We start from the raw sequence: 16,459 nt of genomic DNA, 5'->3' as shown, positions 1-16,459 counted from the left end.
ACATTGTTGGTGGAATTGTGAATCAGCTGGAGAGTGATTTGGAACTATGTTCAAAAAGTTATCAAACTGTGCATACCCTTTCATCCAACAGTATTACTGCTGGGCTTATATCCAAAGAGATCATAAAAAAGGGAAAGGGGCCTGTATGTGCAAGAATGTTTGTGGCAGCCCTCCTTGTAGTGGCCAGAAACTGGAAACTGGTGGATGCCCATCAATTGGAGAATGGCTAAATAATTTGTGGTATATGAATGTTATGGGACATTATTGTTCTGTAAGAAATGACCAGCAGGAAGATTTCAGAAAGGCCTGGAGACACTTATATGAACTGATGCAGAGTGAAATGAGCAGGACAAGAGATCATTATATACTTCAACTACAATACTATATAATGATCAATTCTGATGGACGTAGCTCTCTTCAACAATGAGATGAACCAAATCAGTTCCATTTGTTCAATAATGAATAGAACCAGCTACACCCAGTGAAAGAACTGTGGGAAATGAGTATGAACCACTACATAGCATTTCTAATCCCTCTATTTTTGCCCACCTGCATTTTTGATTTCCTTCACAAGTTAATTGTACCTTATTTCAAAGTTTGATTCTTTTTGTGCAGCAAAATAACTGTATGGACATGTATACATATATTGTATTTAACATATACTTTAACATATTTAACATGTATTGGTCTACCTGCCATCTAGGGGAGGGGTGGGGGGAAGGAGTGGAAAAATTGGAACAAAAGGTTTTGCAATTGTCGATGCTAAAAAATTACCCATGCATATATCTTGTAAGTAACAAGCTATAATAATAATAATAATAAAAGATGGTCATATGGCAGTCAAAAAAATTGTGGGGACTCAAGCTGCCCTGCCTTTCTCCCACTGTACTCTTTACTTTAGACTAACTATTCACGTTCCTTACCTGAGGTCTGTACTCAAATTTAAACACCATATGTCATGAGTCATGTCAGCAAACTGGACCTCATCCAAAAGAGGGTAACCAGAATAACAGGGAGATTTAAACCCCTGTTCTATGAAGAATGGTTGAAAGAACTATAGTGTTCATTCTGGAAAAATGACAGTGGTTCTCCCTGAGATCTTTTCAAGGGTACACAAAGGCAAAACTCTCCTCATAGTAATACTAACACAACACTTAGATATTAAATTTGGAATCAGCTGGATGGCACAGTGAATAGTATGTTGAGTCTGGAGTTGATAGATCTGAGTTCAAATTCAGCTTCACACATTTATTAGCTTTGTAACTCTGGGCAAGTGGCTCAACCTCTTTTTACTTTAGTTTCGTCAACTATAAATGGGAATCATAATATCTCCTAATTCACTAGGTTGTTGTGCGGATCATATGAGATAATATTTGTAAAATATTTAGCATAGGGACTGGCACATGGAAAATGTTAATAGCTCATTTGCCCACAACTTGCCCCTCTACCTGAGTTGAAAGGGACCTCAGAAACCATTTAAAATCTTCCTTTTAACTACCAATCTGTTTGAGGCCATATTTTCTTCATATACTTCAACCATTCACAACAGACTGAATGCAGAAAGAGATATAAGAACCTAGATATCCTGTATTAAACAAACATTAAAGATATTTGCAAAAAAATAAATAAATAAAACAGTGGGAGTCCTGTCACTGTTTATTTTTTTAATTTTGGAAACTAGTTATTTTTATATAAATATTTTATTTATTCTAACATGCAATGAATATTCTTTTAAAATGAATTAATGAGTAGTTTTACAATTTATCAGTTGCAATTTCTAATATAGTAAAAACTAATAAAAATAATAAGAAACAATAATGTTAATTTATATTATACTTTGAGAGTTTGCAAAATGCATTCTTTGTTAAAGTATGTGAAGTAGACCATACAAATATTATCCCCATTTAATAGATAAGTGACTTGTCCAGTCACACAAATAATAAATGAGTAAGGCAGGATTTGAAGCCAGATTAAACTTTAGAGGAAGGTTTAGGGACTGGATCTATTATTTCATTGTCACAGAGAACTCCCAGGTGGGGAAACTTGCACTATCTGTACAGACCATCACTATGTCTGCAACTTAAAGAGTCATTCAGGCACAACCCTGCCCAGGGTCACACATCCAGTATGTGCCAGAAGTGAGCACTGACTTCAAAGCAGGTTTCTATTCTCCATGTCGTTCAGTTGTTTCAGTCTTGTTTGATTCCTCCTGATCCCATTTGGAATTTTCTTTGCAAAGATACTGGAGTATTTTGCCATTTCCTTTTCCAACTCATTTCATTGATGAGGAAATTGAGACAACCAGGGTTAAATGACTTGCCCTGGCTCACACTAATAAGTGTCTGAGGCTAGATTCACTCTCAGGTCTTCCTGACTCTTGAGACCAGCACTCTATCCATTGTGCCACCTATTTGCTCCTTCTATCCTTTTATTCAATACTACTTCTTAGCATGCATATTTAAGATGCAAATTCAAGCTCTTCCCGTCATTCAGTTCCATTTGGTTGACCTTACTTTTCATTATTAAGGCATAAGACTTTCTGTTATGTAGGCAAGCTTAAGATGGAATCATCTGGTTACTTCTCACCTTTGTCAACAATAGGTCACTCTGACTGGATATATATTAAAAGACCGAATAAATGGAATCAGTGGTCCAGAAGTGAATGATTGGCTTGGAATATACTCATCAAGTATCTATATTATTAAACATAGTGTTCCTATAATGATCATCCCACTCTTTCCCCTGCCTCCTGCTGACCTGGCTGACATTCAGTTTGAATTGAAGGGGAATCCAGAGAGGCTGTTTTTCCATTAACACATAGGTCATTTTATTGTGTCCAATCTGGCTGGTTGCTCATATACATCTGTCTTCCCAGCCATAACACAAAGGCACATGTGGCACATCTGTCCTTGCTAAATACTAATGTACATGCCAATTTTGGTGAAGTTCACTTCATCAATTCAAATGGTGAAAAGGATAAAAACAGTAAATTTCACAATTCAGCAGTGAAATAATAATACCCTGTTATTTAACTGACATGGCCAACAATTTCATCTTGAAAATATGCATCTAACAATTTTCCTTATACCCAAGGACTTTCACCTTCCAGAGATGCAACCAATAATTTTGCTCATCCAGAGACATAGCTTACAATTTTGTCTTCTCAGATGAGATTGACAATTCATCCTTAGAAAGACACAGCTGATAGTTTTGTATCCATCAGTTACCAATCAAGACACTCTCAACTGAGTTGATGTTATTTAAAAAAAAAAAAAAAAAAGCTCTCAACTTTTCGAAGGGTTGGAATTTACCCTACAACTTTATTCTTTATCATCACAAATAAAAGCAGATGCCCACTACTATTGAACCAAATAATGCAATATACCTCACTTGCATCTGCCATATTTTTTCACTAATATTGACTTTGAAGACTTTTTATTCTGTCTTCTGTTGCAATTTGGCTGATGGTTTAGTTTAATTTAAAAGACCTGTGTTGGTTGATCTCTTTATATAGACTAATTTCAAATAGGTTGTTTCCTAAATACCAAGGAAGTATGAAATATTTTGTGTTCAACAAAGCATTAGGATTTCAGTGAGGAGGTATTTCATATATCATAAAATCTTGATCTTGAGTGAAAATTTCTAATCTAATTTCTAATTGAAAGGATAACAATTCGATGGTACATTTTATTGGATTTTAGTCTCGCTTTTCTATTGAATTCTACACAAATATTACAGATCTAGAACTGAAAAAGGACTTTTCATTTTACCCTCTATTTTACAGATGGAGAATTGAAGCCCAAAGAGGTTTCACAAAGTCACCTAGTTCATCAGTAATAGACAAGACTCAAAGTTACCCTCTCTCACACCAGAGTCTCTCTAGCCACTGAACAAGGATGTTGCTGTTCAGATAATTCTAGTTGTTAAGTTACCAAACCATTCTTGGCAAGCAATAGGTTTTCCATTGCCACATGACTGACTATCCATGCAGATGGAAGACTAGAACAAATCTGGATCTGGTATGACTATTATTCTGATCAAGCTACTCAGTCTTTGTAGTTGACTTATTCTATGCTTGACCTTACCTCCCATCTTCTCTTTCTTATAATTTTGTTGTTGTTGCTTTTTACATACAAAATAAGAAGGTGAGAAATCATTAAATCAAATTTTGACAAATGAAAACATCATGCTTCCTTCTATCTCTCTCCCTCTCTGTCTTCTGCTTAAGTATTCTGTCTTCCTGCCTGTCTCTGTCTTCTGTCTGTCTGTCTCTGTCTTTTTCTTCAAGTTTCCTACTTGAATTTTCTTGGTGTGTTTGTCTATATTTTCTACTTGTGTGTCTGCCTGTGAGTTTTCTGTCTCTGTCTCCTGTCTTCTTTCTCCTGTTTCTCTCTCTGCCTCTCTTTACCTGTCTCTCTCTCATATCTGTCTCCTGTTTGTTTTCTCTTCATCCTCTCTCCTCCTTTTTCCATTTTCTTTCCCCTGCTTTTTCTCTTCTTCCCCTCTCCCCACTGTTCTTGCTTTCCTTTTTCTCATCCTCTTCTCCCACCTGTTTCTATAGTTCTATTATAGAGAATTTGAGGCCAGAAAGATATTCATTTTTAACACTATAATTGGCTGTTGGCAAAAACATATTCATTCAAAAAACATATCTCTTAGATGAGTCAAAAACAGCACACCATCATAAGTATATGTCCTATACTGGGAAAGGAAGATGACTGGAATTCCATTTGAAAAAAACACCTGTGATCCTCTTTGATCCCAAGAAGCTTGCTAGTCATTTCCAATAGCCCAAGACATTTACATAGGAACCAGAGCCCCCTTATATTCAGAGAATACATGCATTCTTTCAAGGATTTACTGGGCAGCTTCCCCATTGTGTCCTCTACCCCCCCTTATGAATGCCTTTTTCCTTCCCCCCAACTCCCTTTCTCCCCAACCGATCTTTGTTTCTAATGAACAAGGAGGCTTATTAAGAAGCAAAGAAAATAAGAGTTACTAGGTCTCATTTCCCTTATTCAAAGCTTCTGACAAGAATAGCTACTCAGCATCTGTGGGAAATGATTTTGCTAAAAGGGAGGTGGGGGAAGGGAAGCCCTGATTCAATCTAGCAGACATAAAAAGTCAAAATTGCACTGAACTGCTTTTAGTCTTCTGGCAGCTATGGAGAGTGAAAAGAGGAAAAAGAGGGCTGCTCATCCAGAGGCCAGCATAAAGGCAATGAAGGAAGTCACAATTACTTTCCTGAAGCTTCTCTCTCCAGGGCTGTAATTGGGCACCCCATAGTAATCTGTTCTCAGTCACAATGATGAACAGCCAAGCTGTCACTGCACAGATAGAAGACATCCTGGAGCTGAAGGAGAAAGCAACTTATGAATTGATTTCACATAATGTGATCAATAAAATGCTTCATTATGATCCACAAAAAAAATCCTACAAATGAACATTACTAGAAGATAAGAACAGTGCTGTGCATTAGGCTGTCACATTCACACAACAGCAAAAGGAATTCCAATGGCCCTGCTGCTAATGAAAATGGGTAAGGAAAAAGAGAGATTTAGCTCCCCTCCCTCCCCTCCAGACCCATTTCCAAACATTAACTTAATCTCATCCTGTAGTAGGTTTTTAAGTACACATCCAAAATCCACTCATAACAAAAACATATTTATTAAGCACTTTATTATATATATTATATTATATTATATTATATAAGCACTTTGGTGCCTAATACAAGAGATATGGAGATAAAAATAAATAAAAATAAAAACAGCACTGCCCTGTAGGAATTTATGGTCTCTTGGGTGAAAAGGAAGGGAAAATGGGTAGAATGTATTATGCTGTTGTCCCTCCTTTGAGGGAAAAGCATCTATGACATGATGTGGTAGGTGGTCTTGACTATACTGTGATTGAATTTAAGTGAGACAAAGTTGTGTAAACCTCACTTTCTCTTCCAGGGTCATCAAAGTCCAGGATAAAAGTCAAGATGACTAGCAATGGCCCAGGATGCAATGGATGAATTTAGCATTTTCCTTATCTGATCAAGCTCTAAGCACTCCACAGCATGGGTTTCAGCTGCATTCGTGCCCATGGAAACAAATTGTTTTCATCCATTCATTCCACCAGAGGAGGTCTTCACATGCTTGGGATAGACATCTCACTAACTCACTGACAGGTTTGAGGCTTGTCCTGGTTTAGCCTGAGAAGCATTTTAGCAGAGTGAGGTTACTGCAAGTGTTGATAGGGTGCTCAGGGAGAACTAGCACCTCTGATAAAAGGCTTGCTGAGCCATTTTCAGGGCTACTCATCCACCTTTGGGGTCCACCTACTACTCAACTCTCACCTTTGGCTCCAATATATTATGTATATAGATAGCCAACTGTCAAATAATAATTTCATGAGGGAGAGAGCAGAAAGGTAGTGAGTGGCATGTGATCTGAACCCTGAAGGAAGATAGTGTTAAGGAGTATATTCCAGACATGAAATCTACTATGTCTCCTTCACTCTTCCCTTTACTTATCACATTACTTGAGTCCCCATTTTGCACAGTATAATAGGAAATTGGTCTAGGAATTAGGAGATTGGAACTTTCATCCCATTCTATGTGACATTAGTCTTTTTCATCTATGAAATAAGCAAATTGGACTAAATGTCTTTAACATCTGGTCCAACCCTGGGTTATCATATTTTTAAGATTCTTTAAATTTAAAATTCTTGCAGAAATAAAAAAAAATAGAGGAAAGTAAGTTTCCAGTCCTTGACTTATGGGCTATTACATTATCTAACTTCTCTACATTCTTGCCATCTATAAAATGGGACAACAAAATATCTCTAGCTACCATGAAGTTAAATCTAAGATTATTAGAAATGTGTCAAAATAATGGAATTGGAATGTTTGGTTTTTTTCTGATTAAGGTTGTGAATGTGTTTCCAGTAACCTACTTCAATAGGTTTGTGATCTCATTGATATGGGTTGTCCTCCAACAATATTAATGATAACACATCCATACCTTTTCCCACAATGGGCAGGGATAGGGATACTTGGATATCAATGAAACATATAGGCTGCTTCAAGTTGTCCCTTACTATTAGCACATGGCTAACTCATAATCTGGCTATATATCTCTCTGGTGACATCCTCTATAACATTTTTCTCACGTAATTTTTTCTAACGAGTTGTAGCCCACTCATACCCAACATAAATTTTTCAGTTACCTACAACTTTAATTCTTTTATGACCTTTATATTCCAGTAACTATGTCTCACAGTCATACAGCATTACAGGAAGAATGTTTCATGTTTAGTCATTTTCAGTCATGTCTGATTCTTCATAACCCAAATTGGGTCCATGAAAACATTGAAATGGTTTGTCATTTCTTTCTCCAATTTACTTTCCAGATGAGGAAACTGAGTCAAACAGAGTTAAGTGACTTGCCCAAGGTCATATAACTAGGAACTGTCTGGGCTGGATTGACTGTAGATCTTCCTAACTCCAGGTCCTGCACTTTATCTACTTTATCACCTAACTGTCCACAGGAAGAATAAAAATGTTAAAAATGGTGATCCTATGTTTCAAAGAAAAGAATGGGGAAATTAATTCCTCAAAGACCTGCTCTTTTCTTCCTCTTTAATTCTGAGTTTAGCTCATTATTTATTTGCAGTATCTGTCCAAATTTTATGTCCAAGAGCATCTCTATGAGTTATATATCCAATTGTAGGTATAGTCCACATAGGAACTCTTCATCCATTTAGTTTTTCCAGTGCATGTGGTTAATTTGAATTCTTCTGAAGGATTATGGGACTCTCAAAAGAGACTCTGTAAAATCTCTGTATCATCCTTAGTCTAATTCAACTTACTCATCTGTAAAATGGAACATGTGTAGGTCTTTATCATAAAGAAATTCTCTTCTTTTTAAAAAATTTTTCAATGCCTTTTCTTTTAACAATCATTTACATATATATCCAACCCACCTTAAATCCTCCTTTTTAATGAATCAGTTCAGCAAGAGCAACTGACAGTTACTGAGACTGAAAATGTACAAAACATTTTATATTCATGGCTGTCCACTTCTCTTCTAAGTAAAGTAAAGTATGGTTCACCATCTGTTCTCTGAGACCAAGACTGGTTACAAAAATTACTAGGTATTTGGTTTCCTTTTAGATATTCTTTTTTGAGGCAGCTAGGTGGCACAGTGTATAGAGCACCAGTCCTAAAGTTAGGAGGACCTGAGTTCAAATTTGACCTCAGATACTTAACACTGCCTTTCTGTGTGACCCTGGGCAAGTCACTTAACCCCAATTGCCTCTGCGGAAAAAAAAAAAAAGATATTCTTTTTTATTTACATTGTTGTAGTCATTTGTGCATATTTTCCTCCTAATTGTGCTTTTATCACCCTGTATCTGCTTAAATCAGTTTGCCCATATTTTTCTCAAGAGAATCTTTCTTCCATTTGGACTTTGTTCTGAACATCATCCAGTATAGAAACCATCAATTTCAATGAGCATAAGCTTTTCTGTTTTAAGTCTTGATATCAGAGGTTCTAACATATTTTTCTGTTATATATTTCAAGGAATTTTATATGATTGTAAAATATGCATGAGAAAAACTTGGTTGGAGGAAAGTCAAAGGCTTTTTTATAGTCAGTATACAATAAGTACAGTGGAATGGTACATTCTCTACATTTCTCATTCATTTATATCACTTTAAAACCATGGATTTATTTTGAATATTTGCAAAACCTGATTGTGTCCCTCTCAAATCTTTATAAGTATGTCAGTTATGTGTACATAGATTAAAAGCACTTTGTAGAAATGGGAAAGTAGAGATAGAAGGCATTTTTTTATTATAGCTTTTTATTTACAAAACATATGCATGGGTAATTTTTCAACACTGACCCTTGCAAAACCTTCTGTTCCAACTTTTCCCCTCCTTTCTCCCACCCCTTCCCCTAGATAGCAGGTAGTCCAATACATGTTAAATGTGTTAAAGTATATGTTAAATACAATATATGTATACATATTTATATAGTTATCTTTCTGCACAAGAAAAATTGGATTTAGAAAGAAGGTAAAAATAACCTGGGAAGGAAAACAAAAATGCAAGCAGACAATAACAGAAAGAGTTGAAATGCTATGTTGTGGTCCACACTCATTTCCCATAGTTCTTTCACTGGATGTAGCTGGTTTTCTTCATTACTGAACAATTGGAACTGATTTGGATCATCTCATTGTTGAAGAGAGCCATGTCCATCAGAATTGAACATCATATAGTATTGTTATTGAAGTATATAATGATTTCCTGGTTCTGTTCATTTCACTTAGCATCAGTTCATGTAAGTCTCTCCAGGCCTCTCTGAAATCATCCTGCTGATCATTTCTGATAGAACAATAATATTCCATAACATTCATATACCACAATTTATTCAGCCATTCTCCAATTGATGGGCATCCATTCAATTTCCAGTTTCTAGCCACTACAAAAAGGGCTAAGGCAATCATTTTAAATATTCTCTTGGTCAACTTTTTTTTTTTGGGGGGGGGAAATAATAATAAAGAGGTTTTTTTTTAAATCCAAGACTGATATCTTTCACTCTTTCCCTGATATCCAAGAACTGTTCTCTCAAATCCCTCAGAATTGTGCCATTTCCAGCATTCATGAAGTAGATAGGTGGCACAGTAGATAGAAAGCTGGGCTTAGAATCAGGAAGATCTAAAGTCAAATCTAGCCTCAGGTACTTAGTAGCTATGTAACCTGCGCAAGTCACTTAACCCTATTTACCTCAATTTCCCCATATATAAAATGAGCTGGAGAAGGAAATGACAAATCACTATATTATCTTTGTAAAGAAAACCCTAAAAATGGGGTCACAAAGAGTAATACATGACTGAAATGACTGAACAACAACATCACCAACCAGCATATCCCTCCTCTGTGCATGGAGCATCCTTGATGGAATTATAAGAACACAATTAGATCTAATCCAGCTGTTCTTCCTTTCTGTTTTTTAACTGTCATTTCTAACATGACAGAGATAGTCCAACCATAGTGATTCCATTGTCATTGACGGAAGAGAAAGGATTTTTTATAAAAACATTTTCACATCTTTTTCATTTTTTTGTCTGTTTGTTCTTATGAGGTATGAGCCCCCAGAAAACGATTCCAGATTCAGATACTTTGGGTAAAAGAATCTAGTCAAAACTCTGCCCATGTGTTCCTTCTGCTATGACCAAAAAAAAAAAAAAAATACATCAAGTCAAAACAAAGAATATTTAATCAAACCACATAGTAACAAAGTGTTAAGTAACAAGAAAAAGAATTTATTCACACATGGAATGCCCTTTCCCACAAATAACCAGGCCACCAATGGGAAAGACACATATGATCAGGAAAAAATGTCATGAGTACTCATGTCCCAGGGACATATCTAGAAGAGAAGGCACATGTCATGGATGTAGCCAGATTCATGTGTGGAAAGAATCTGCATGGCTGAGACAATCCACATCTCAGACAGTGTGTTTCACATACTAACAATGTGCAATATTTCTCAGTAATGCCTCTCTCTATTATAATTATACTCTGCTGAGGGGGGGGGGGGTCACATTAAACCTCTACTGTGCTTCACTCCTATTACTTCTGCATATCTTTTATTCCATACAATTCTACTTATCTCTACTAGTTTTTAACTAGGGTATTTGCTGTATTTTTTTCTTCTTTTTTTGCCACCACATACTGTTTATCAGCCATACATCCTTTCTGGGCATCTTTAGTTTTCTGCTACCTTCTCCTAGGGATAAATCTGCTAGTAAATTTCTTTCTTTAAAGAAAGGGTCAAGGTCTTTTTAATACACAAAAATTACAATGCTACAATTACAATTACAAACCAGCAAAAGCCAGAAAAAGAAACAGGATAAGTTGAAATATCCTGTTTTTACTGATTTCCATTGCTTTCACTCAAGATCCCTGATCCAGGACAATTTGCAAATTCCTTTGAACTCTTGTCGAATCTCTGATTATAAGACTGATTCTCCATAATCCATTTCATGGCTTCCATCTAACAAACCTTCACAAGGATCATATGGAACAGAGCTGATGAGGATCCCTTTATTTCCCATAATACTCTGACCAATAAGCAAATAAATCTGGACCAAGAGCAAAAAAGCTTGAGGATGGCAGGGTATCAATTTTTTGTCTTTTGTTTTTTAATGTGAACATCCCCTTTTTTTAATCCATACTCACCAAATAAAATCTTTGGTCTTTGTCTAACAGAAAATTTGGGCATCTCAATAAGTTCTATGTAAACTTATTTTTTTTTCTCATTGCTCCTTGGTGCTTCATGTATTATTATTCATAATCTACCATCTTCTTCTGTAAGATATTTTTGCTGAGTTTATGTACTAAACCTTTGTCCTTGTCTGTTACATCTCTGCTTGAGAAAAAGATAAAGTGCTTGTTGACTGAAATGGTTTCTGGCCATGTTAGGTCTTCTTGATGTGGGAATTTGATTACATTTTTAAACAATCTTAAGGAATGGTGTTGCTATTTCTCTATTTCTCTGTGTGTGTGTGAATAGCTTATTTAAATGGGTAGTGATGAAGTAGACCTCATATCTTCTAATTTTGTTCATTTTTTTTCTACTTTGATGATTTTTACTTTTGTTCTAAATAAGCCCATTGTCTGACTGAATATAGGTAGCTGATTCAAAATGACTTACTACATTGGCAACCAAACTAAAACAGAAATAAAAATGACCTCATGAAGCTCATGAAATGTATCTGTGTTTATAAACAGACTGACCTTAATATGATGAATGAGATACAGTCTGCTTTCCTACTCATACTTATGTACTCCTATACTTCAATATATAACCCACACCTTTCAAATGTGACAAATTATACTTGAGCTTCTGCTTTTCTTAAGAAAATAAAATTCACTGTACTTGATAATAGCTTTTTTAAAACAAAGTTTCCAATGAAAGGCCTCCCATTTCTAAAAATTGTTAAAAGAGCCAATGTTATTTTGAGGAGCAAGGAGATTGAATCACTAGAAATTCACCCATCTAATTACTGGTCATTTTCAGACCTGTTCAGCCTTCACAGTCAAATGAGATCAAGCACATTCTGTCTGGTACATGCATCAGCTCCCAAGCTGATAGCCACATTTCTTTCCATAACTGCTTACTGTGACACATATGATTTATTCATCCTATACTGCACTTGATTTATCAGTCGAGCCATTACTTGAAGGATTATAATTAACCTTAAAACTGGAAAGTACTATGAGGTGACAAGCCATAAAGTTAAGGAAAGGTTGTCATAGCAGGAGTAATTCCTAAGCAGTATCCATCAGATATACATATAATACTTTTTAGAGTTTGTTGTGGTTGAGACCAGGTTAGGGTGCAGAAGAAAACCATTTTATGTGACTGTTTTGGCTTGGAATTTTAAGCAAATATCATATTAAGAGTCTATCTATCAATAAGCATTTATTAAGTATTTACCATGTGCCAGATTCTGTGCTGCACATAGGGATACAAAGGCAAAAAGTAGTCCTTGCTGTCAATTAGTTCACAGTCTAGTGGGGGAAACAAAATTCAAACAACTATGTACTGAGTTATGTACTGCATAAATAGTAAATAATCAACAAAATAACTAAAATATCCATTGTCCTCATTGCTGACTTGTTTCCATCTGTACAAAAAAAAGTCAATAAAACTCAGAAGTAAAAACGAGAGTTAATCCTTTCTAGAAGGTCATCTTAAACCTCTACAAGTAATTCTTCCCAGGCTAATGATTGAGATAGGACATTCACATTCTTCAGATGACTAATAGCAAGAAAGACACTATTCACAAAGATAATTTGACATTTAAAGAGTATTGTTGTCATTTTTCAGTCACATCTGATTCTCTATGACACTATTTGAAGTAACACCATTTTTGGTAGACATACTGGAATAGTTTGCCATTTCCTTTTCCAGGACATTTTACAGATGAAGAAACTGAGGCAAGCAGGGTTAAATGACTTGTCCAGGATCACATAGGTACTAAGTATCTAAAGCCATATTTTAACTCAGTTTGATGAGTCTTCCTGATTCCAAGATCAGTGCTCACATTCTAAGGAGGAATACATATGCAAGGTTTCTGTCAGATGGATGAAGCCCAAGAAATTTAGGATGCAAGAATAAAACAGATGGTAATGCCTCTTCTTTAATGTCATTTAGGATGTGGCAGATTTCTCTCCTGTTTTGAATCACACACAGGTTTGAATCAAAACTGATAATTACCCTTGAGAGTTGTTTCACCTTCACTCACCCCACTTCAGACAAAAAGTTTTCCAGAACTGAATTGGATGAATAGAATGAAATATTATTACAATATAAGAAATACATTTATTAAGAATCTACTATGTGCTAAGCATTGTGCTAAGTGCTAGAATTACAAAAAAAGGCAAAGGACAAAACAAATAAATAAAATTTAAAAATAAGAATCTAAGGGGAAAAAAGAAAATAATATTAGAGGGAAACTGCACTCTAATAAACTTTAATGGACATTCTCCAACCTGGAAAATTGATCACGTACCCTTTTCTCTCTCACTAGAGAGATAAAACCTAATGGTATTGTATATGGCATACACTGTCAGAGGCATCCTGTCAATTGGCTTTGCTTAGCTGTTTTTCTATCTTGCAAGAATGGTCTACCATTTTAGGAAAAGGGGAGGGGAAGCAGAGAGAGACAAAAATTTGGACTTCAAAATCTTGTAAAAATAAATACTAAAAAACAATATTATTAAAAATTTTTTAAAGAAAAATGAATAAGAAGAATATAGTAGCTGTAGGAGAATCTCATGAAGAACAGTTCAATTGATACATATTGTTCTGAGGATCTGGTAGAATGTCTAGGACAAATGATCATATGACTTCTGCTTATGTTAAGTTAGAAAACACTTTTAAGTGCTTCCTGATAAGTACTGTGCCAAACACTGAAGAGTTACAATACAAGCAAAAACACTATTACTGCCCTTAAGGACTTTATATTCTAGCAAGAAAAGACAACACATAAAAAGTGCCTCTAAGTGTTAGGGGATTGGATTTGTCACTTTATGAGTTTATTGTTCCATTTCTGGAATTAGAACACCTGTAATTATTAGGAGTTTCTTTATGTTGAATCAAAATTTGCTTTCTTTTAGGGGACACATGATAATCTTTGTAGAATTGAATTGAAATAACAATGCAAGACAGCACATAGTTATTTCACTGTCATCTATGAAATTCTGGTTTTGCAAAGGAAGTTCATCAACAAACAAAGATGTTGAACAAAGAAACATGAAGAGAAGGGAGATGAAAGTAGTAAAGGATGATATTTTAAATGTTTGAAGGCCCTGCAAGAAAAATGTCAAGTTTAATCCCAGTATGAGATGAGGATTGTATGAAATGTAAGTATGAAAAGGCTTGGAGTGGGGGGTTGTTTGTTTCTTAGCCATGTTAGGGGTAAAAGCAAGGAAAAAAAATAATTTATCAGTTTGGATGGAAAAATATTTTCTTTATGAAGAAAAAAAGACCTTGCTTGACCTTGGGTGAGATTTGCCAGGGACTGTTTAATGCTTTTTTTTTCTGTTTTTTTTGTGTGTGTATGTGTATCTCCAGTGCTTAACAGAATGCCTGATATGTAATAGGAACATAAAAAAGATTATTGACTGACAAGCAACAAAAACAAACAAAAAAAAAGATTCTCTTTGACTTCAAGGAGCTTATTCTATTCAGATAGAGCTTAGCATTAAAGGCCTGGCACATAGTGTTAAATAAATATTGTAGAGGCCCAACCAGGGAATAAGTAGCAAAGCTAGGACTCAAGTCCTCTTGTCACCAAATTCAGTACCTTTCTAATTGTATCATTCTGCCTTTTTCATCCCTGCCTAATACTCTAGTATAGTGTCATGCTGGCTCCTTTTTATAAATACCATTACACACACACACACACATACACACACACACCATTTTATAGATAAGAAAGGTCAGAGGTTCAATGACTCCCTGAAAGTCATACCATTAGTGAATGTTTTAGGACTAGGCCTCATGCTCTGGTTCTTTCCTAATGTCATCTTTTTCATCATACCAAACATATTTCTTGAACTTTACAAACATAAAAGTCTACCTAAGCTTTCCTTTCTGTGTTCTGATTCAGACAACAGGACAGCTGAGTACATCTTCTGGTCCCTATTCTGGTCCCTGAACACCTCTATTAAAAAAATAATAAGTCCTAAGAGTATTTAAAGTATATACCTATAAACACAGGCACTCTCCTCAGATATGGACACACAAGATGAGGACTTTCCCTACTGAAAATCTGGAAGTAGAGAGATTATGAAAATTGTTCCATAACACCATGGGGAAGAGAAACTCTCTTGAATAAAGAATAAAACCAACCTTGTTTAATCACCCTACTAAGGCAGTCACCTTCATGCTCCTAGCCCATGGGGAAGATTAGATTTAAATAAGAATACAAAAATGAAGCTTTCTGACTACACTTTTCTTCTCCCTTGTGTGCTTCTGAAGCAGGGCCAGTTACAATTTCATTTAGGATGAATAAAAAGAATCTTTTAACCTCATTCCCTTGGCACTCAACCTGGCTTATCACTCCCTCCCGCAGGCATTTGCAAGAGAGTATTCTCCATCCCTGCTGCATGTCAAGTCTCCTGGAGTTAGGGGTTAATCAAAATAATGTTGGTGAGAGAACTTAACTTTCTAGAGCACCAGAGCCCTCTTCTGAAGTTGGCTGCACATGAGAGTGGAAAATAACATGAATTAATAAACAAATGAATGAATGAATGAAGCGGGTGTTCTTTCAAGAGAAATCTCTATGACTCTGCTGACACAAAGCTCAGTTATCAGGTTTTAGCCTGGTGAAAAATTAGGTTGTCCCAAGGTCATTGGTATCCTAGGCATTTCATCGGCTCATTAAGTATAGGATTTCACTTTACAATGCCAGCCAAATATAACATGTTACCCAAACTAATCTTATAATGTACAAACCTAATGGAAGATATGAGACAGCCAGCATTCTCTCACCTCTTTATCTGTTTCTCTTCTCTTCCACCTTCTTTCTGTTCACTACCCATACCAATTCATACTACATTATAGTCACAGATTTCTGTGGAAATTAAGTGGCTAAATCTTTCTAATACAATATTAAATAGTAACGATGATAGTGGGCAACCTTGTTTTACTCCAGATCTTATTGGGAATGGTTGCAGTTTGTCTCCATTACATATGATGCTTACTGATGGTTTTAAATAGATGCTGCTGATTATTTTAAGGAAAAGTCCATTTATTCCTATACTCTCAAGTGTTTTTAATAGGAATGGATGTTGGATTTTGTCAAATGCTTTTCTGCATCTATTAGAGATGATCATATGGTTTTGTTCATTTGAGTTATTAACATGGCCAATTATATTGATAGTTTTCTAATA

General features: G+C 35.5%; 1 long non-coding RNA gene across 1 annotated transcript; it reads left to right on the top strand.

Annotated features, from left to right (window-relative positions):
- Positions 1 to 5,988: 5,988 nt before the first annotated feature.
- Positions 5,989 to 15,800, top strand: LOC116419866. The gene is made up of 3 exons (XR_004230191.1): positions 5,989 to 6,172; positions 14,180 to 14,425; positions 15,640 to 15,800. It is a non-coding gene; the product is annotated as an uncharacterized LOC116419866 (long non-coding RNA).
- The last annotated feature ends 659 nt before the right edge of the window (positions 15,801 to 16,459 follow it).

The sequence above is a fragment of the Sarcophilus harrisii genome, chromosome 6 (genome assembly GCF_902635505.1).
Source record: "Sarcophilus harrisii chromosome 6, mSarHar1.11, whole genome shotgun sequence".
Lineage (NCBI taxonomy): Eukaryota > Metazoa > Chordata > Mammalia > Dasyuromorphia > Dasyuridae > Sarcophilus > Sarcophilus harrisii.
This window is presented reverse-complemented; position numbering and strand designations above follow the sequence as displayed.